This window comes from Neomonachus schauinslandi, chromosome 10 (assembly GCF_002201575.2).
Source record: "Neomonachus schauinslandi chromosome 10, ASM220157v2, whole genome shotgun sequence".
Lineage (NCBI taxonomy): Eukaryota > Metazoa > Chordata > Mammalia > Carnivora > Phocidae > Neomonachus > Neomonachus schauinslandi.
In genome coordinates this window covers 109,820,977-109,843,148 of record NC_058412.1, presented here as the reverse complement: position 1 = coordinate 109,843,148, position 22,172 = coordinate 109,820,977, and the positions used below count along the sequence as shown (strand labels likewise).

The following is a 22,172-nucleotide window of genomic DNA, read 5'->3' as shown; positions in this document are numbered from 1 at the left end:
GGGCAGTGAATGGGTAGGGGAAAGGTGGGAGAGACTGGGAGGAAAAAGCAGGAGCCTGACGTGCCCAGCGTTGGGGATGGTGGTAAGTCTCAGATCAGCTTCCCCCGTCGGGTTCTGTGTTTACAGGAGCACTCTGGCTCTGCTGCCGGGATTGGAGAGGGCAAGCATGGACCTCTGGGGCCCAGCTAGGAAGTCGAGTTCCACAGGCTAGGGTGGATGGTACATGGGATGGGGCAGAGTGAATTTAAAGTGCATTTGGAGATTGCTGGAGGACTGCAGGTGGATGGAATGAGGGAGATGAAGGCAGAGTGGCTCCACGAATCACTGGGCTGGGGGGCAGAGCCATTTCCGAGACTGTGAACCCGGCAGGAGAGGGGCTTTGTGGGGGGCCAGGGGGGTGGAAAGTACACAGATGTATCTTGGGTGTATGGCCATCAACCCATCCTCTCTCCTTTAGACGGGTATTTGGTAAGTGATTATCTGGGTCTTCTTGGGGTGCCGCTGGATCCCAAATTTGAGACTAAGCCTGGGACACCTTCATGAGCCCCAACTGCCTGCCTTAGACCCAGAGCTGCCTTCACAGCCTTCATCTGATGACTGTGCCTTGCTGTGTTTTGTTCTTTCCTTTGTAATCAGCTTCTCATTAGGTGACTGGTGTGTCTGGCTCTTCTCTGTCTTTATTTGCATATGCACTCTGCTATAATTATGTCCCAAGAACATAGCGTTTTGTTGTTTTTTGTATTTACTTTTGCTTTCCCGAGCTGAAAACCTGTGCAGTGTCCTGTCACATGGGCAGGCTGGTGGTTCTGCCAAAGAGCAGCTTTCTAGCGCCCGCGTCTCCCTCTCCGGGTTTTTTTCATGGTTATATAATATCGAGACCATGATTGCTGGCTATAAAATTGACTTTGAGGGCCACTTTAATTTGTGAATTGGGAAATACTTTCTATTCTGGGTTAAGGAGAAAACGGGGAGAGGTGCGGAGAGCTCTGTGGTCAGTTGCCTTCAGGCACTTAAAGTGCAAGAGCTGAGGGGCTACCCCAAGGCCTGAACTTGACATCAAGCTAGTGGAAGGGGGCTTCAAGGTCAGTCCTTCAGCCGTCCTCGGACATCTTGGTTTGAACTACATGTGGGGCGTGGGGTAGAAGCTGGCCCTACCTATTCACCACATCTCCTTCCCTGGAGAGTAGGTCCGTGTTTTATACTCATTTACGAGTGCTTATTGGGAGCTTTTGCAGTTTGCTGGTGGGCTTACAGTCACTTTATTTGTTTCTGTGTAGAACAGGCCTGGGGCAGCCTGGAGCCTTTATCATCCTAAGGCATGAGGGCAAGGGGCAGGGTCACTTCCTCTTGGTTAGCTTCTGACTTACTGAGCGCATGCCATGTGCAGACTTCATACTCTCCCCCTCTGTTTCTTATCTCATCACATCCTCACATGGGTCCTGGGTAGGATGTCCTTCCCACTCCAAAGACAGTAAGTGATGTGCCCCACCGGCCACATGGCCAGGAAGGGCTAGCTCCAGGGCCCTCTGCCATTGGCTTCTGAGGATAGGTCTGTAAGTGGCACCGTGCTTGGTGCTCCCAGGAGCTCAGTGGAGGGAACATTGGCTTTTGGTTGAAGAAGTCAGTAACGGCAACAAGTAGGACCTGTGACTTAAGATAGCCCTTGAAGAAAAAAAAAAAAAAAAAAAAGATAGCCCTTGAAGAAAAGGCACGCAAGGGTGTTGTAAGCAAGGGACACAGTGTGAGAACATTGAGAATTTGTGTCAAGAGCAGGTCTTCGGGTTGGCTCACACAGAGGTGAAGTGGGAGAGCGAAATGGCACTAAGTTGCCCAGAGCCTTGAATGTCAGCCTAAGGAGGGTGACCTTCACCCTGGGGAAGAAAAAGTGGAGGCGGGTGATGGTGGTGTACAAGGCTGTTCTTTCTGGCGATGAGTAGGTCACGGTGAGGAGAGAACGGTCAGCTCCCTGGAGGAGGGAGGAGATGCGACACCCAACAGGGCTGGCCTTCAGAAGGTGCGAGACAGAAGAGGCGCCCTCCTGAGCACGCGAAGGGAGACAGGGCAGCAGCTGATACGGCCATTGGGAGCCCTGTATTTCCCTGTTGGTGTCAGTAAGAGACTGGCTTCGGAACCTGGCGTGTTGATAAATCTAGGTTTAAATTGCAGCTCTCCCACGGCCCAGCTGGGTGACCTTGGGCAAGTCTCCTAACTTCTCCGGGTCCCCATTTCCTGTCTGCTAAATGATGCTCATTTAACACTGACGTTCACTATCGGCTGGTGTGAAGACCAGATGCACAAGAAATAGGAAGTACCCAGTGCAACTCCACGCACGTGGCGAGAGCTCAGGAACGGGCAGCTCTGTGCGTTGCCTTCGTGCAGTCTGTTTTTGCCAAATCCTTACAGGCCCGTCATTCGTTGCACTAACAATCTGCAGTGCTCTGCTTTTCCCTAAGAGAGCTCCAAGCCTCTTGGCAATGCCCCCCCGTGAGTTCCCTGGGCACACCGGGCTTTGGTCTGGTTGCTGTAACCGGAAGTCCATATGGTCCCCTTTTGCACAGACCGCTCTGGGCACGACCTTGTTTGAGTCTTGCCTCTTCTAACCACAGACTGTCCGGTCACCATATGGAAGAGCAACCGCTCCCCTTTAGCTGTGACGGCACCTTAGGCATGCTCCTGGCAAAGGGCCGGGGAGGAGGGTTCTCCCAGGAGCCTGGCTTCTCCCAGGAGCCTAGCCTCTCCCTGGAGCCCTTTGTCTGCTAATCACAGCGGCCACAGCTGAACCTCGGTCTCTTCGGGGACCAGTTGAGGCAGTTGGCAGCTTTCGCTTCATCCCCACTTAATAAGTTGAGGAAGGGAATTAGTTAGGGGGTCCCTGTAGCCGACTGCCAATTACCGGGGCTGTTTCTGCAGACAAAAAGTTCCCCCTTCGTTTGTCTGGAGTGCCAGCCAGTGCCTGTTCACCGGCGCAGGTGCTTCCCAGCTCCCTGAAGGCCCCCAGACATGACTTCCCAAGGCCAGAGAGACCGGCTTTAAATGGGTCTACGGCCTCAGACCCTGGTGGGATGACTCGGGGTGCAGTCCTATGGATTGCTGGTCACCAGAGAGCCTTCCAGATCTCAGACTCTGAGGTCTTGCCAGCAATTCTTCCTTTGTTTTGGGGGTTGTTTTTGAGAGATTTTATTTTTAAGCAATCCCTACACCCACCATGGGGCTCGAGTTCACAACCCAGAGAACAGGAGTCACACGCCCCACTGACGGAGCCAGCCAGGCGCCCCAGCAATTCTTCCTTTTGTGCATTTGGCGAGCTTTTGAATACGAGCATTTGGGGCAGCTCGCTTTGAGAAATCAAAAGGTTTAAAACAGTGTTAGGCAAGGCTGCAATGGCGACGGACATGAGCACTGCTGTAATATGACCAAAGTCTCAGAGGCTGCAAGCTTCCATGGTAACTGGCCGCCGCATTTTATGTAGGCGCGTTCACTGCCCTGGCCCAGCTTTGTGACACAGCAGAGACAAGGCTGGCATCTGTCTGCAGCAGCTCGCCCCCCTTCTCTCAGTAAACCAGGCCCCGCCGTACAGCCGGCCCGTCAGCTGTGGCTGCAAGAGAGCGTTGTGTCCTCACCGTGGTAAGTGGGCCACCAATCGAGCTCAGTTGACTCGGCGTAGAGCCCGTCTCCTCTCCATGGCCTTTGTCTGCTTTAAGAGTCTCAGCTTTGCCTTGAAAATCTGTAAGGAGAGGGACCCTCCACCCCCCACCCCCACCCCCACCCCCATCCCACTGGTAGGCAGGGCTCTAGTGCCATCAGCTGCAGCCTGGCTCCTGCGCCCAGCTTGTCCTGCTCCACTGTGCCCCAGGCAACCCCGTGGAGCCCTCCCAGGTTGCTTTCTGGTTAGAGTCTTTGCCTTGATAGATAAGAGCCTGCCGAGGTGCTCGTGGTTCTTAGATTCCTCAGAAGCTGAGTGTCAGGGCTGTCCCTCCAGAAAAAGGCACACGACTGATGCACCCTGTGGTATACTTCATATGCCTTCCGGGCTCTTGCAGGCCCTATGCATCCTTGGAGTTCGAAGGACCCCAGATGGAGAACCCCTGCCCTGGTCCCAAGCGCCCCTCAGTGGCGCAGGGAGAGAGCTAGATGAGACTGGAAACCAGGGTCCCCACCACCAGGCGGGGTCCTTCATCATTTTCCTGCAGTTTACTTCAGTGTCTCTTAGTAGGGGCTAGGTTCCTCTGGTTGCCATCTGCTGTTCCAGCCTGGGCGACAGTCTGCCTTTCAGAATGCATGGGGCGGCCTCCTCCAGACACGCAGAAGTGGGCGAAGGGTGGGTGCCTGGCTGCTCGAGAGCTGGTGTTCAGTTTCTCGGGGCGGGGGGGGCCTACCCTGCTGCAGCCCTCACCCCCACCTCCACCTCCGATTTCCACGACCAGTGGGCTTCGAATGTGGGGTGCGGAGTCCGCCCTGGCAGGAAGGCCACCACCGCCTCTCTAGCTGTTGGCCCGCTACGGAGCAGTGTTGGGCATCAGAGGTTTTTTGGGGGTCGGTCCTGGAGGGAGGCCGCGTGGGTCTTGAAGATCTGGGGAAGACCACAGAGGCGAAGCCAGAGCCAAGGCTTCTGGTCACGAGGCCACTGTTCTCATTTGCATCTTCCTGTGGCTGGCTTTCCCGGAGCAGGGGTGGGGGGGGTGGCCCACTGAAGCCAGACTGGCTCCCGCTGGCCACCCCTGGATTTCAGGCTTCCCTCTCCAGATTGAACAGAAGGCCTTATTTTCTTGCCCTTTGAAAGGCGGCGAGGGAAGGAGGGCCAGAGAGCGGGCGTTGGCCCCAGAGCTGCCTGGTTCTGTAGCGGGTCGGCCGTGTCGTGTCCGGGAAGCCCTTCGTCCCCGTCCCCGTGTGCCTCCTGTCCCCCACCTAGCTCTGCAGGTGTGGGGGGGGGAGGGGGACAGCACGGTGTAGCCCGGTAGGAAATGAGCCCGGATGACCTCCCGGCTTGGACAGGCAGCCCGGTTTTCTGAGGTGAGGGTGAGCATCTCTCTCTCCACCTGGCATTGCGTTGTTCAGTGCGAACTCAGCTATAGGCAGGGATGTTACAACCAGATTTTTGTGTTAAGATCCTGTCATGCTGAATGATTCCGTGAAGTTCGTAAATTAATTCTTTTATTGCCACGTGCTAGCTCCCGGGTCCCGTCCATCAGCCAGTATTTGACTTGTGGGCTTGGCGCCCTGAGAGGCTCAAGAGAAGCCCAGGATGTCCTGTCCTTCAGGCAGTTGGGCTTGGGGGGGGGGCACACGGCATGGCTCGTGGGGGTCTGCTCGCTGGGGCGCGGGGGCTGGGGCCCCTGGGAGAAGGCCCGTGGAGGGGGTTCTGGAAGGGTGAGGGGCAGGGCAGGTGACAACCACACCAGCGCTTGCTGAGGCCCAAAGCAGAAGGAGGCTGGCTTGATGCCAAGTCATCTGGTCTGGAATTTTTGCCTGGGCCAGCCAGGGAGGTGGTGAGGTTTAGGGTTGGGGTGTGATCGAAAGCTGCCGTCACCGCATGCTAATCGTTTCCTGTATACCTCAGCGTGCCCCGTACGGATACCGTCGCTGGACGTCACACCCCGCACGGCAGACATGGCCACCTTGTCAGCTGAGACAGCTGAGGCTCAGGGGCCTCGACTAGTAACGGGGAGGAGAGCTGGGGTATCGGTTTTAGATCTCCTACCTCGAGACCCAGGCCCTTGACAGAGCAGTAGCTCTCCGCCGCCCCGTAACCTGATACTCCGTGAATGACGTTCTCCCCGCATTCGGGACCTGCTCCCAAACTCCTGCCTTCTCTTGGCCTCCTGGTCAGGGCTCAGAGACCGTCGTGAATGGCACCCCTGGCCTTTGAGAGCATCGTGGCTGCTGCGGAGCCCCTGTTGGGTGTGCTCTGCTCGGACTCCTGTGCCCTTTTCCCTTCTGCAGACCCGGGCGCTCTTGTGGCACCGTGGTCCCTAGCTTTGCCCCTGTCTGAGCCCCTGGGGCTAGTAGAGCCTTCGATAAATGGTGTATCAGAAAGCTTGGCTCCCTGGCAGATGGGGACAGACAGTAGTACTGGGGCCGCTGAACCCCGGGCCTGGCTGATCGGTATCTGCGTATGAAAAGCCAGCTGCTTTGGTATATTAAGCAAGCGAGGAAGACTGATTCTGCTTAGGAGAGGCCTGCCCTCTGTGACCCTGACATCGCCTAGCCCCTGTGCCTCCACAGTGTGATACGCAGACAATGAATACCTGAGCCTTGGTTTGCCCATCTGTAAAATGGAGATCATTCCTCCATGCCCCTTTGTTTGGGCAAAGGAAGCATCGCTTTCGAAGCCTTGAACGCTGACTGGCATGTCAAAGGTAGCCTTAACTACAGGAATAATACCTCCACGCAGGAGTGCAGGGAGGACTCACTTTAAGAGTGAGTTCTTGGCACCTAGGAATACCACCATTTGAGTTTATATTGTGCTTTAGTCTATGAGCATGCCAACCCAATGACTTCCTTTTCTGTTGAATAGATGAGAGGGATGGAGAACACTGGACTTGAGGTTTGAATCCCAGTTAAGCATTTACGAGTCATTGAACTTTTCGCATTTTGCTGAGTGTCGAGAGTATATGCATCACATATGCTTACGGTTGCTTCTTACCTTCACAGCAGGTAGCATGAGCTCAGGTGCTCTGTGTCACCCTGAAACCTGGTATGGGAGCCCTCCTGACACGTGCCAGTGGTCACCTGGGGTACTGGCCCATCCTTTCCACGGGGTAGCTATGACATTCTCGTACAGTATCACGGAAAATAGATCCTTGGAGACAGCTAAGTGGTATTTCAGATTTCGGGGCTCGTGGGCTTTAAAAATCCATCCTTAGGCCTGAGCAGGTTGACAGGGGCTGAGGATACCTTTGCCACCATCTGGCTGTCCTTGAGGCATTACAGCAATGGTGTGGCAGAGGCTGCCTTCCAGAGGGCGTATTGGGAGAGCTCCCCCCCGCCCCGCCTTCACCCTACATGTCCATACTGCAGATAAGGACAGAAAGTTCCTGAATTAAGCCTCATCTCTAGATACGTTGTACAGTTCGGTCTGAGAACCAGAGTGACCAGTAACACGGTGAACAATGTGATCGATCGTACAGAGTGTCCCGCTCGGTACCAGGTGCTGGGGTAGGCAGCTTACTTGAATCCTCACAGCAGCCCCTAAAAGGGTAAAGAGCAGCATCCCCACTTGCTAGCAAGGAAAAGGAGGCTTAGCTGCTATAAGCGGCCGGTAAGTGGCAGAGGTGGAATTTGAATCCAGGACTGTCCACCACAGCCTTGTGCTGTTTCCCCAATAGAGCGCTTGAGTGAAGATGCTCAACTGAAGCGTCATGGCGGCTCCCGGGAGATTCTCACACCCTGCAGCTGCCAGACTGACACATTTGGAAGGATGGTACAGTTTGAAAGAAGGAGGCTGAGTAGGAGACGGGGGACCACAAACCATTCCCATTTAGTTTCGTCTCAAAATGACATTTTGACATCAACAAAGTAGGAGGGCCGCACTTGGAGAGTAAAGGATAGACTTCTCTTCCCCGAGATGTTCCGTGTCTGCAGGCTGGGGGGCTGGGAGGAGGTGGACGGGGGGGCCCGTCCATCCCGCCCCTTCGTCCTCACTCCCCGCCCCTTCCCCTACTTCCCTTCTCCAAAGTGCTGGTGGCGTTCATGGGAGCACTCTGGTTCCCCCATCTCCTTGATCAGGCAGACAACTGCTTAGCTGGCAGAGGAACTTGCTAGAAGGCTGCTCCCTGCCCGATGGCTCCACATCCTCCGATGTGCTCTAGACACCAGCCTTGTGCAGAGGTACTTAAGCCAAGCTCTCCCTGAACCCTTTTCTGAACGAATGTGTTTATAAATGAAGGGATTAAGTGGGTTTTAAACTCCACTTAAGCTCTTGTCTCTCCAGGAAGGGATTTCCCGGGACAGTTCGATGTGGAAAGCAGGAGCTGTGGAGTGAGACTAACCCAGGCCCAGACCCTTCTCTCGCCCACCCTTTGGCCGTGCAGCCCTTTTCTCTGAGCTTCTCTGGAACTGGGCGACCTAGTGCCTACCTCATAGGGTTGGAGGGGCGAGATGAGGCCGTAGCTGTAACACGCCGGCTCCGTGTGGGGACACAGTGAGGGGGAAGCAGCGGGGAAGAGCTGAAAGTTGCCTTAATGGGTGGTTCCCTACAAAGCCCTTGGAACGTTCGATGCTGGGTGAGCGATTGCTGTGATGACGATTACAGAGAAGGAAGGTCGGACGTGCTGAGGGAGCTTTGTCCGAGAGCTGAAAGAAGGGGAAGGATTTGCCAACACGCCTTCCCAGATCACTGGCCCCTCTCCCCCTCGGGACCGGCGGCAGATGCTGGCGGCGGCGGCACCCCCAGCCGGCGGCGCTGAGGGTACTGCGGGCAGTGCTCAGCAGCGCTGTGGTGTGGGCCGAGCCGCTCCGTCTCTCTCTGCCCGTCCCCTTGTTAAAATGGGGCGGTCAGCCTCACCAAATGAGACGATCAGGAAGGCGAATGTGACGGTTAATCACACACCACTTGTCATTGCGCTCAGCGGCCTGACTCGGCCCTCCGCACAGGGCTCTGTGGTCAGAGGTACGCATTCCACTGGAAAGCGACGAGGCAGGCCCTGGTCCAGGCTGGTCACTGGGCAGCCAGGGAGCCGGGGTGTGACATCTGCTAGGATGAAGTCGGAGGCTCCCAGCCCCTACCCCTGGGCTGGGCCCTTACACCATTTCCCGCCCCAGCAGGTGCCTGGGAGGGTCTGCTGTCGATCTAACCCAGAACCAGGGGCTCCGAGCCATTCCTGCTCATAGCTGCGGAGCCTGGCTCCCCGTGCACCTGCCACCATTGGTCCCCCAGGGCAGATGCGCCTTCTGTAATGGGAGGCGGGAGAGGAACCCGAAGCCGAGGTCCTCTCCCTGAAAGAGAGCCCTCTTACTTTCCTTGTCCCTGCCCCCAAGAGAGAAGCAGACCCAGACCTGTAGGCAATCCTGAGGCATCCTCCTGGGAGGAGGGGACCCAGTGCCAAAGCCGGGGGAGGGTGGAGGAGCCTATGGGAAATGTCAGCCTGGCTTCCTGGCAGGGGACCCAGTGATTACAGCGGTCATTACACAGTGGTGTCTTGGGAGCTCTTGCAGAGAGCTGTGCTGTTGGCTTGACCTTCTGCGGACACACTCTGTTCTGCTAGTTTATTATGTAAAAAGGGACTTCTGGCTTCTGAATCTCGGCCTCCTTGACCGCTGCTTTTCTGCTGCCGTGGGCCACCTTCCTGCTGATGGGCATCCCTTTGAGCAGGGTATCCTCAGCTTGGGTCCTGCCAAGGGAGGGAGGAAAGCAGTGTCGAAAAGGTCATAACTGGTCCCGGAGATGAGCTAAGCAGATCACACATTAGCCTACAGTTTCCTGGGCTTTTCTTGTCCTGTTTCACAAGGACTTGGAGTGTCTCGGATGGTGAGGTTCCCACCCCCAGCCCTCCCTCCCCCTGGCTGCTGGTTGCTCTGCTTTGTCTTGAAAGCACAGGGAGAAGGTTGTAGACATGCTGAGTAAAGCCAGAGTTTGAGATGGCTTCTGGGTCATCCCAGGATGTGCTTCTGGTGATTTTATTTTGCCAAGTCAGAAACTGAGATACTAAACCCACCAATACATTTTTTTGTTGTTGATGGAGCGGACTTCACAGGCAGGGAAACAGAAGTAGCAGAGGAAAAGGTTGAGGCTGAGAAAGCCAGTATTTTCTTCCAGATCAAATACTTTTCCAGCACCTTTATAATTCACCCCCACTCTACTCCCCATACGCAGACACTGGGCGCCCCTTCCTCGCCTTGCGCTGGAGGAAGAAACTGCCAGTCTAACCTCACCTGACAGCTTGTGGAAAATTCTCCGCTGTCCACTATGTGTGTGGAAGAGCCCAGAAAAGAGCCTGGGTCTGGTCTCTTGGACTGCTCCTCCAGGGACCTTTCTTTGGGGCTGCCAGCTTTTCTTGTCCCTTAGAGTACGCTGGTTTTCCCATTACAAAGTAAAGCATGACAACGTGATGTGTCCTCAGTAGTAAGCAGGGGAAGGAGAAAATGCACCCACGACAAGTACAACATTTTCATGTACTCTTGACAGATTTCCTATACGTGGAGGTTTTTGTTTGTTACATGGTTCTGCTCATACCATATGCCGCGGTACATCGTAGGCTGCTTATTTCTCCTTAACCCCGGGAAGTGCTTCTGCCATAACCTGCCTTCTCATTTTCCCTGTACTACATCACTGAGTAAGTTGGATCATTTGCTTAAATCTTCTCTTTTTGGATTTGTGGGTTGTTGCCTCGTAATATAGATCATACTTCAACGAGCATCTGTATTCATAAAGTCCTTTTCATATATAAGATGACCAGTCAAGCTGGGTTTCCGGAAGTGGAACCTTAGGGTCTAGAGGTCTGCACACACCTGAGGCTCTGAAAACACAGGGCCAGATTGTTCTCCGGAAGGCGCTGGTACACGTCTCCAGCAGGGTGTGCATCCCTTCCATGCCCCACTCGCCCAGCTAGGAGCGAGCAGTTTGGGTGGTCCAGTGGCTGCAGACTGCATCCTGTCCAAATCGAACACATTCATCGTTGCTGGCTGGGGACGAGGACAGGGTGGGCTCATGGAGTCAGTCAGTTCCTGCTGGGGGCCAGGTGCTCTACAGTCATTACTCCAGTCAGACCTCAAAGAAGAGTCCACCATTTCTCACAGGAGGAGACAGGCTGTCTCATATTGCCAGACCCCACTGCCTCCCGTGAGGACCAGCCAGGGGTCTGTCTCCCTGGGACCTGAGGACGACAGGCCCGGGTGGTCAGGCTGCACAGGCAGCAAGTGATGGTGGGGAGGGCACGGCTCCTCAGGCTACACGGAGCTTACACAAGAATAAAGCCCTGGGGGTGGGGGTGGATTTGGAGGGATTTCAAGCATGCCATGAAAGACCCGTCATTCAGGTTGAGAGCAGGCACTCCGAAACCCCAGGATGAGTCCCTGGGCCGTGCAGATGGAGGAGCATTGCTGCCTAGGATGGGGCCCTGCTCAGCTGATCGGGCTGGAGGCAGGTGCTGGCTCAAGGCTGATCGCTGTAGGCTCTTGTGTTCCAGGCCTCCACTAAAATGGGTCCCTGAAAGGCCGATGGCTGGTCCTGTTCCCAAGGCCTGGCACCAAGGCAATTCCCAAGCAATAGCTAATCATAATAGGGCCAGGCGCTGTCTCAGGTTAGATGCATTAGTTCATTTGGTCCTCATAATAACCTGTGATGTGGTGCAAGTGATGAGACCAAGGAGTAGAGGGCTTGAATTTGCCCGTGGTCAAGTGGCAGAACCTCATTCTTAACCCTGGCCCTGAGTCACCCCAGCCCCTGGCTGTGGGGTTCTGGCCTCTCTTGAGACCTGAGAGCTTTGGCTAACTGAGGTTCTCAGGGGGCTGAGCCGCACTTGTCTGTGACACAGAATAAACCCGAGAGCGTGAGCGCGAAACTTCCGTACAGCACAGTTAGAGAAGGCGAGGAGGGACGTGGGCCAGGGTCTGGAGGGACCGATGGCTAGGGTCCTGCGGCATCTTGTCCTAATAGCACAGGGATGGGGGTCATGATGGGATTGGCAGCTGCAGCCAGCAAGCCTGCGTTTCCAGCCAGGGTTGGCTGCGCCATCAGTGTGATGTTAGTCATGTGTCTTTATTAACAGTGCCTCAGTTTCCCTCTGTGAAAAAGGAGAATAGTGTGCTGTGTCTACGGCAGGGTGGTTGTAGCGAAGCTAGATTCACTCCCTGTGAGGTATTCAGAAACCTCTCTGGCCCTCAGCACGTCACAGCTCCTGAGGTCCTCAGGGTTGAGTGCTGGCCCCGAGTGGGGCATCCGGAGCCTGGAGGTACCCCGAGCCCACCGGCCCAGTGTCCGCTCATCCCCGGCCTTCTGTCTTCTGTCTTCCAGGTTGATCCTCGGGACCCACAGTCTCATCGTGTCTCCCACAGAGGCCCACCGAGGTGGTGGCTTGGTCGGTTGGTGATCTCCCGACAGCTGGATCTCCGGCAATGTGAAGCTTTTGTTTGGGTTTTCCCCCCTCCTTTTAGTTTCGCTTAATTTTTTTTAAATCTTATTTTATTTTTTGTCTTTTTTTTTTTTTCTTCCTTTTTTAATTTAAACGATTAAGACTTCAGAAGAGCAGGAAACTATGCTGTGGAGAAACAACATGGACAAAAGCATATGTATAAATGTCGTTTTTAATTTTTGTAAGGGGTTAGGGAGCTATTTTGTTTCGTTCCTTTATTTTCCCTCTGTCTTCTTTGTTTTACCCATCCTTCAGTTCTGCTTAGAGCACCTCACTTCCCCAGAGAAGGCCTGCCTCTCTGCGGAGAGCCAGGGTGGGTCCCGGCCTGGGGGGCATGAAGACAGAAGGCAGCCTGTGGGCCACCTCCCCCCACAGACACAGGCGCTGCCGGACTCCGCGGGCCTCCCTCGGGCCTTAGAAATGGTCAGAGGTGAAGAAGGACCTGGAAGAGGAAGACAGGGTTTGGCCCGGAGAACTCAAGAAAGAAAGTCTCAACTGCGGGTTTGTTCTCTCTCAGCTGCCGGAAGCCCTGGGCCACTCCAGGACTCACAGTGGTGGGAGGCCATTCTCTCTTCTGCCCTTTAGAACCCGGAGCGCTGGGCGGGGTGTGGGGGTGCAGACAGAGGTGATATCCCCCACTTGCCGGCGGTCGAGCACCAGCCCAGCCCAGCTATACAAGCCTACCTTTCTGTTAGTGGTCTCCCTCCCAGAGGAAGACCCCCCTCCCCAGGAAAAACAACTGTCGTGCCAAACCTCTGCCTGGGACACGGCCGGGTCTTCGGCGGGCATCTGTCACTCCTGTGAGGTTAGCTCCCGTCACCTCCTGCCTCCTGGATCATCTCCTTCCCACATGTGCCCACCACGCATCCCTGTTGTCAGAGACGACCTGAGTCCCTGCAATCCGACTGTGACCTGGCCCTAAGAACAGGGTGTCCTGAAACTGGCTGCCACTGTCACCTCCTCGCAGTGAAGGGCATGCCCTGCACGTGGGCCCATGGTGTCCCAGCCGGCGACAGCGTCAAGCGCCATCTCCCTCACCCCCAGGAACTTAACTGTTAGGTGCCCTCCCTCCGCGTACACGTGTCTGGTGGGAAAAGAATGGACCCACCAAGAGCAGGGAGGGGACAGGCTAGACCCCCCCCCCCCGAGCCCCCACAGCTGTCAGGTGCCCATGTGTGGCCTACCACCTTAAAGTTTGCCCCGTGTGACCCTGTTGACCTCAGCACCAGCGTCTGTGCAGACCATGGTCTGTGTGGCCATCCCACGCTCTCTGCCAGCACGCGGGCAGCTCCCTCGCCTCGGGCTTCTGAACCTGAGGGTTTGCCTCCCCACCCCCCCCACCTCCCTGGGCACAGGGGCAGGTGGCTGGCCCCGTGTCGTCCCTCTCACCCACAAGTTGCTGGGGCTGCTCCAAAGGCTTCCCCCCATTACGACCAAGCAGGACGGGGTCTTGGGGGAAAGGGAAAGAAATTCTTTTGTTTCTTATTTTCTCGAAACCAGCATAGGATCGATAGGGGAGGTAGGTGGAGGGCATTCAGGTTGGTGTGTGACCAAGGGGGGGCTCTCCTCCTCCCTCCCCCCCCCCAGTGGCCGTCCTTTGGCCCTGGGCATTTGGGAGAGACCAACGCGACACCAGCCCAAACTTGCAAACTCACCACACGTTTGCTGGCATTTTCTCGCCTTTTCTCAGGGCCCTCAAATACCAAGGCTGCTGCTGCTTCCTGGGCAGACGGTTGGCCGTGGTGAGCAGGGCTGCAGGTGGGAGCCGTGCCCTTCCCTTCCTTGTGAAATCCTTCATGCCCACCCGCCCCATCTCCTCTCTGGCTTCTCAGGCCACCGGAGTGCACCCTGAGCCGCCCCCGGGAGGGTGGGGAGCACAGTGTCCCTGACTGCAGCGCACCCTCCTTCTCTGCCTCCCCTCCCCTCCCCTCCCCTTGGGGGCAGCTGATGGTGAGAACTAGGGGACTGGTTCTCACCCCACGTTCCCTGGCTGCAGCCCCCGCCCTCAGGTTCTTGGTCAAGGCTCAGGCCTAACCTGAGGCCCTTTGCTTCAACTTCACCTCGGCCCTCCCCCGGTCTCTAACCTCCATCTGGATCAGGTCTCGGAGCTGCAGCGGTCCCCCTTCATTATTTCTCTTGGCATCAATGTAGCCCCCGTAGGTCACAGGATGTCTCTGCCTTTTGGGCAAGGCAGGCAGCCTGGGAGGGCCAGCACTTATCTTGCAGTCCTCAGCTACCCTTGCTTGGTGGCAGGTCCTCCTTCCCAGGCTCACGATGGCCAGCTCGTTAGCCCCAAGTGCCTGTCTCTCCCTCTTGCTCCCTCCACCCCCGCCCCCCCACTTTGTCCACCCCGGGTGCCCAGCCAGCCAGGTGGACGTCAACCCCAAGTGAGCGCCGGCTCGGCCCACAGCCAGTGGACTAGCCTCGGTTGGACCCAGGTAGCTCCCATCCGCTTCTCAGCCACCTTCCCCCTGTTCTCGCTGTGGGTCAGCCTGCTGCCTCTTCTTCCACCTCTTCATCCTCTCCGCCTGCAGTTGGGGCCTGGCGGCAGCCCTGTGCCACCTCATCTCAGCGCCACCACGTTCGTAAGGCCTGTGCAAGTTCTAGGAGTTCCAAACCTTGAAATAGCAGTCACTCTCTTCTCCTTGGATCTGTGAAACGGTTAGCCCGCAGCGGGGAGGTTCTGGGCCTGAGACCTCTGGGTCTTGAGCTCAGTATCCCCCCCAGCGAGAGGACTCAGCAAGACAGATCATAGTGCCTTATTCCACTGCCCTCGCTTGACCAGACCTGCTGGCTCCGCTGGAAGTCCGTGGCATCCTTCTCCCTATGTCTGTCTGTCACTTAACCTCTCGCTCCCGCCCACAGAGAGCCATGAGGGAAGCCAGGCCCAGGGCTCCCGCCACCACCGGGACACTAAGCGCAGCTATAGCCGAGGACAGAACAACCATGTTTCCACCAGGTGGATGCTCTCTGCCTCTCACTACCCAGCAGGCCCCCTGCCTCTTACCTCTAGCCAGGAGGATGCTGCAGTCTGTCCGTTCAGGACTGGCTCCGTTTGACCCCTTTCTGGGCACCGGGGACGAAAGGCGCAGGCCTTAGCCCCCTTTCATCCCAGAAGCATTGGGACAGGAGAGTGGGACTTCTTTCCTCCCACCCAGACGTGGTTTGCCCCCGATTGGCTGCCTTTCTGAGGGAGTGTATTCAATGTTTACTTAAGAAATACCCTGTTTACAGCTAGAGGAGAAACGAGCCCAACACTGGCAGAGATCTGACTCCTGATGGGGCCTGGCCTCCTTTCGGGCACTGCCAGTGGGGGGTCCCAGAGCGAATGAAGGCTGAGCCCGCAGGGGCGCGCGCCCTGCACCCCCTCTGCTCCCTGACCCCGCGGTGCTAAGACCACTCACACCACCTTCGCAGCCTTCTTGCCCCTGGACATTCCCCACCTCCACCATTCCCTTCCTCCCAAGTTCTCTGCTCCTTGACATATCAGCTGTTTCCTAGAAAACCAGTGTTTGGAGCAATAAGATTATTTTTGCCTGAGTCTTTTTTCTGAGAAAAGGTAAAGAGCCGGCATTGTAGGAATGTTCTATTTATGCTGTTGCAGTTTACCTTTTCAGAAGACAGATCTTTGTAGGACGGCTGTCTGGGTTTCAGCCTCAGAGTATCTTTTGGAAACTTGGAACAGCAGGAGTTGGGCCTCCACCCCCTAAGAAGGGGACCCCTAACTCTCTGCCCTCACCTTGCTCCATGCTGCCTGGGCTCCTGGCTCTGCCCACCAAGTGCGCCTGTCCCCTCTGATCCTCCTTGTGCCCCCCCCCCCCGTACACACCCATCTGGGGGCACCAGTGGCTCCTGGGTTATTGCTCCCCCCTGACTCCCTTCCCCTCCCTTGGCCTGCGTGGTGGCCCCCAGACCACAGCGCTACTGGAGTCACCTAGGAACTGACAGCCTGACAACAGCCAAGCCTGGGGCTAAGGCCCGGAGATGGCACCTTGGCCGTCCTCCCACACTGGGCCGAGGCACGGCCTCCGGGACGCCAGGCCCATCTCTGATCCTGCCTGCCAGGCTCGGAGGTCAGGGACTCCTGTCCAGAGAGATGCCCTCAGAGGGAAAGCGAGGAGGTGGGACAGGAGGGCTGGCGAATGTAAGCTTCCAAGGTCACCATCGAGAGGTGAAGCCACTCCCACTGGTTACCCAGAGGCCCCCACATCTTTTCCCAGGAGGGGCCACATGAAAGGAAGGGAGTTTGTTCAGGAACGTTGTAAAGAACTCTTTATGTGCCCCAGGGGGCCTCCTCCATCACAGCCGGGGAGTATGAGGCCACGATTTAACATGCAGGTGGGGACGACTTGGATGTGAGGGAGGCACCGAGTAACCCAGGCACAAAGTTAGCTTCAGATACTAGTTAATCTATTTTTCTTTATTTTCTTTTTTTGCACAGAAGCTGGTAATCTAGGACCTACGTGTGAACAACTTTATATGAATATTTTTTGTACTTGGTTTACTTGGGTTGGTATGATACATTATATTTAAGTTCCTTGAACACTGTGGATCCCCCTAATGTGTATGAATGACTGAGGCTTTGTAAATTAAGGGACGTTTGTGTGAATAAAGTTATTTGATGGGGTCAAAGAAGCCATATGTGATTTGAAAACGAGTGCTTCGTGGTTTTGTTGGCCCCCGTTTGGGGGAGGGAGGAGCCAGGCGGCACCACAGGTCCCAGGTCCCAGGTCCTGGTGGGTGAGCTGCCTGGTGGCCTTCGACCAGCCTTCCAGCCCCACCCGGGGAGCAGGCCCTCAGGAGGAGGAACCTGCCTGTCCTTGGGGCACGGGAATCCACACCTAGCCTGGCCGGCCCATCACAGGGGTTCCAGGGGCTGCAACCAGGCGGTCAAAGGCCCTTCCAGGCCCAGCTCCGCTTCTGCAAGTTCTGCCCTCGGGAGTTTCAACAGAGAGATAAGAGAGCTCTGTCTCCGAACCACAGCGGTAGGGGGAAGGGGACAGGGATGTGCCAGGGGGTCGGTGGGCTCCGAGAGGAGCAGGACAGAACGGCTCTGCGCTGAGGGGCTAACACCCATGTCCCGAGAGCAGAGACTGAGCCGGGCCGTGGTGGCTGGCCTGGCCAACAGCAGCCGTTCCATGTCCCATGAGCAATGAGCACTTACTACAAGCCAGGTGCTACTGGCCCGCATGGTAGGTGTGGTGTGTACCCCTCTACCAAGGGGTAAGAAAACTAGGGCCCAGAGTCCCGCGGGGTGCCGGCTGGGTGCTCGGTGCACTGGGAAGAACAAGAACTTCTGCCACCTGTCGCCGGGGACAGGGCACTTAGTCTCGCTGCGCATCCCTTTCCTCAAGCAAAATGGCAGTGGTTGAGGCTAAATAGGAACCTCGTGTTGGGCCCAGCACTTAGTAGGCCTTCAACCAAGGCTCCTATAGTTCCCTTTTCCCAGAGAGCCAGGTTTGGGATGATCCCGGCATCTGCTGGCGGCTGAGCCTGGACTTCCGGGCCTGCACAGCCTCGGGAAAGCTGCTCGCTCTGGAAGGGCCGGTGTTTGACCGGAGGCCCACGGCTCAGGCTTTTCGGAATCGGACCTTGTAGACACAGGAATCCTAAAACTGCTGGAGGCCGAGTCAGGCCGCTGGAATGTGTGCCCGAGGAACAGATAAGTCCGCCTTCCTGCCGGTCTGAGAGTGAGCACGCCACATTCCAAGCCCAGGCTTTGGTGTCTGGGGACAAGGCTTCTTGCAAAGGATCCTTCTGTGCTTAGCCTGGGGCTTGGGTAAGGACGACCCACAGGTTCGCTTTAATAACTTGGCTGAGATCATTCACCCTTTTGAAGTGTGTACAAGTCAGTGTTTTTTTTCATACGTTCAGAGTTGTGCAACCGTCGCACCGTCCGATTCCAGAACATTCTTACCGCCCCAGAAAAGAAATCACACCCGTTAGCAATCACTTATCCCCTCCCCAAAGCGCACTCCCAGCCCGAGGCAACGGCTAATCTACCTTTTGTCGATGGATCTGCCTATTCTGGGCATTCCGTGTAAATGGAATCACACACTCTGTGGCCTTCGGTGTCTGGCTCCTGTCACTGCACAGTGTTTTCAAGGCCCATCCATGTCCTCGCGTGTGTCAGCGCTTTGTCCCTGTTGATTGTTGAATTGTATTCCATTGTGTGGAAATACCGCGTCCCCTGTATTTGTTCACGGTCAGTGGACACTGTTTTCCGTTTGGGGGCTCTTAGAAGTAACGCCGCTGTGGACATTTGGGTGCGAGTTTCTGCACAGACCTCTATCTCTGATCCCCTGGGCACATAACATGCCTCACAGAATTGCTGGGTCCTATGGTAACTGTACAGTCGTTGAGGAACCGCCAAATTGTTTTCCAAAGACACTGCACCATTTTACATTCCCACCAACGGGGTGCGAGGGTTCTCCTTTCTCCACGTCCTTGCCGACACTTGCTACTGTCCTTTTTTATTGTCCTCCCAGTGCGGGTCATAGACGTCGACACCATCGTACTACTTACTAATGGCAGATGAGGGGAGAAGAGCAAACGGGTACTTGAGACCCAGATGCAATCACGGATCCAGCAAGTAGTAGGTACCTCGCAGAGTCCAAAGAATGCAGACTGACTCTGCTTCACACCAGCTCCCTGGACGCTGAGGCAGATCGCCTCGCTGACTTCATTTTCTCATCTATAAAATAGGGTGGTTGTCAGGACTAAAGGTTGGTCGTGCAGACGACATGGCGGGCACTCCTCAGGGCATTTCCTTGTCCCTGTGTCCTAGGCACCCGGGCTAACTAGGACAGGACTCAGAAATGAGGCTCTAGGGGGGCTCCCAGTGTGTTGGGTTTGGCGTGGGTGATGAGGAACAGGTCACCGTAACACGGGGTCTACTGAGGGCCACACCACACTAAGCAGGGGGATGTGTCATCCAGGCCCTGGGAGGGAGGGATCTAGGCGTCCGCTCGTCCCTGCTGGGGCCCCAGAGCCTGCAGCGCCCAGACAAATGGCCCGCAGCGGGCGCAGCACCCTCTCTTGCCTGTTGCTGGCCTCTCCACTTGAAGCGTCGCAGCGCCTCCCTGGTTTCTGGGAGGTGTTTGCCTCACCACGTCCCATCCTGAGGAGCCAAAGGAGGGTCGATGGCGTTTGAGACCTAGCCCTCAATCCAGCCCCCACACCACAGAGCAGGCCAAGGTGCAAGACCATCTGTCCGTCTCCATTGCACGTGGACTATTACCCAGACCCTCTCCTTGGCCTGTAGAAGGCACTTCTCCTCCTTCCCCCTCTCCCCACGCTTACTCCTCAGACCTGCTTGCTACCCAGCGCCCCCAGGCTCTACCCTCTGGCCCGCTGGGCCTTATTGCTGTCCTTTTTTTGTTCATTCATTCATTCAGTCAGTCATTCTGTTTGGGTTTTTTTGAGAGAGGGAGAGAGGGAGGGGCAGAGGGAGAGGGAGAGAATCTCAAGCAGACCCCCCCCCTTGGGTGCAGAGCCCAACCCAGAGCTCGAAATCACGACCCCAAGATCATGACCTGAGCGAAAATCAAGAGTCAAGACACTTCCAACTGAGCCACCCACATGCCCCTATTACTGTCCCTGAAGCACACATGACATTTCCATCTCGGGGCCTTTGTGCTTGCCGCCGTTCCCTCTGCCCAGAGCACATGACTTCTTGCTTCATCTAGGTCTCTGCTCACACACCCAAGAGACCTTCCCTGGCCCCCTTAAAGAAACCTCATCACCATCACTATCTCTTTAACATGCTTTATTTTTCTTTTTAGCACAATCACCAGCAGGAAGTTTTCTGTATAACATACAAATATACAATACATGTAAAAGTATGTGTATATATGTAAATAATCTCTCCTCTCCTTAAACTGTGCCTGACATGGCCCATAGTAGACATTCGATGCGTATTTAGTAAGTAGATGAATGAGAGCAGGTTACATCAGTAAGAACACAGCCCTCGTGGAAGGAACTTGCTCAGGAGCCCACAGGGGTGGGGGGGAGCCCACGTAGTGTCCATGTGCAGGGCCTATGGTGGACGGCATGGCCCATAACTGACGAGTCCGGCTCAGGGATGTGTCGCCATGTCACGTGTCAGACCCATAGAGGTGATGTTACTGATGGGGCAAGAACCAGGCCCAGAATTTCTGCCTCATCTCCAGCTGGTCTCTTGGCCACAGCTCCCGGTGCGTGGGAGGGAAGTGCAGGGTAGGGAGATGGACATCATTCACCGTCTGACGTATGTTCATGAACCTAGAGGCCCCGAAGTCTGAAAACCTAATGGGAACAAGAATTAAGAAACCTGGATCCAGATCCAGCTGGTCTCCTGCTGGCTGTGTGGGATGTGGCAAAATCTCTCCTCTCTGCGCCTCATGGTATGGTGGATTCTGGAATCAGACGGGAGGGTTGGATGACTGCTTTACCACGTACAGCTTTGGGGCCTGCTTCAGAAGCTAACCAAGACCATCTTCGCAGCTCTGAGATCCCAACTCCCCATCAGGGGACTGTAGCCACCCCATCCTGTTTCACATGGGGCTGGAATGACTTCCCTCTTGCAAAAGCCTCCAATAATTGCCTCCGCTTGGTCTGCTGGTTCCTTGAGGGCAGATCAGAATATGAGGAATTTAATAACCGCGGTCTGGATCCCCTGCCAAAATGCTGTAGGGCCCTGGCCCAGACTCGAATGTGGTGAGAACACGGAGCAGCTCCCCCAGCCAGCAGACCAGGCCACTGCCAAAACCCTGACACTCCCGATGCCCGTCTGGCAGAGCCCCGCCACTCTGCAGCGAGCCCTGACCCAGCACACCGAGCACTTAGCCTTCTGCTGGGGGGCACCCGCCGTTCGGTAGGTACGCATGCAAACCCTACTGCCAGACTTCAGGGCTCAAGTTGCTCTACCTCTTTAGGACTCAGCTTCCTCAAATGAAAAATGGGCATCATAACCACACCCATGTCGGTGAGGATTCGGTATAGCCTGATCGGGAGACCCCAAATAGCAGCAGCAGAAGCAAGAGAGAAGCTGGAGCTCTCTCCCATAAAAGAAGTGTGAGGGGGCACCTGGGTGGCTCAGTCGGTTAAGCGTCTGCCTTCTGCTCGGGTCATGATCTTGGGGTCGTGGGATCGAGCCCCTCGTCGATCTCTCTGCTCAGCGGGGAGTCTGCTTCTCCCTCTCCCTCTCCCTGCCGCTCCCCCTGCTCATGCACTCCCTCTCTCTCTCAAATAAATAAATAAAATCTTAATAAAAAAAAAAAGGAAGTGTGAGGCTATCAATCCAGGGCCATCCAGGGCTTCATATGTGGGGAGATCACTGGAGAACCCATCTCCTGTCTTCGTTTCTGACTTCTTCAGCAAGTGGCTCAAGTTCAGGGTCACTTCCCAGTCCAGGGTAGCTGCCGGAGCTTCGGGCATGTTCTTCCCAGCCCTGACAACATCAAGGAGGGAGGGAGGCAGAGAGCTGGCCCCCTCCTTCCATGGAAGCTTCCCTGAAGTCCCACACCCCCCTTCCGCTTACATCGCATTGGCTAGAGCTTAGTATGGCCACATGTGGTGCCAAGGAGTCTGGGAAGCGGTCCTGTTACTAAGGTTGACGGAGTCTGGGTATCGGGTGGGCAAGCATCCATCTGTGCCGTGAGCGTGCCTCCAGCTCCCTCCAATAAAGGTTAGGTGTTACCATCATTAATCATAGTCCTGCAGGCCTGGGTTCAAAAGAAGTAACTAAATTAGCCAGAGGGCCTCTAAGGGGGCTTGTTCAGAGCTGGGACACCAGCCACGGGGTGCAACCAGCAGAAAGTTGTTGGCTTGGGTTCATTGTCTGCTGGTATGTCAGCTCTTCAGTAAGTGCGGACTGAGCGCCACCTTCTAGGGCTGGGGGTACAGAGGAGATGGCCGAAGAGGCAGTTCTCATGGTGAGTAAGAGTGGTGTCTGAAATACGGAGCCTGGGGTGGAGTCCCAGGCCTGCCACTTCCTGTGTGATCCTGGGCAGCTAACTTAACCTCTCTGGACTTTGTTGTCTTCATCTCTAAGATGGAGATGGTGATAAACACCAACACAGGATTATTCTGCGGGTCAAAGGAATTAATACAAATAAAGTGCTT

The 22,172-nt window shown here is 55.8% G+C and overlaps 1 protein-coding gene and 1 long non-coding RNA gene across 2 annotated transcripts in view; both read left to right on the top strand.

The window, feature by feature from the left end:
* Nucleotides 1–12,072, top strand: part of STK35 (serine/threonine kinase 35) — a 38,984-nt gene extending 26,912 nt beyond the window's left edge. Inside the window, exon 4 of the mRNA XM_021688919.2 lies at nt 11,951–12,072. The gene's annotated coding sequence lies outside the window, so the exon portion shown is untranslated. The remainder of the gene's footprint in view (nt 1–11,950) is intronic.
* Nucleotides 12,073–12,161: 89 nt separating this feature from the next.
* On the top strand, nt 12,162–16,722 carry LOC110579321. The gene is made up of 2 exons (XR_006540802.1): nt 12,162–12,569; nt 13,759–16,722. It is a non-coding gene; the product is annotated as an uncharacterized LOC110579321 (long non-coding RNA).
* The last annotated feature ends 5,450 nt before the right edge of the window (nt 16,723–22,172 follow it).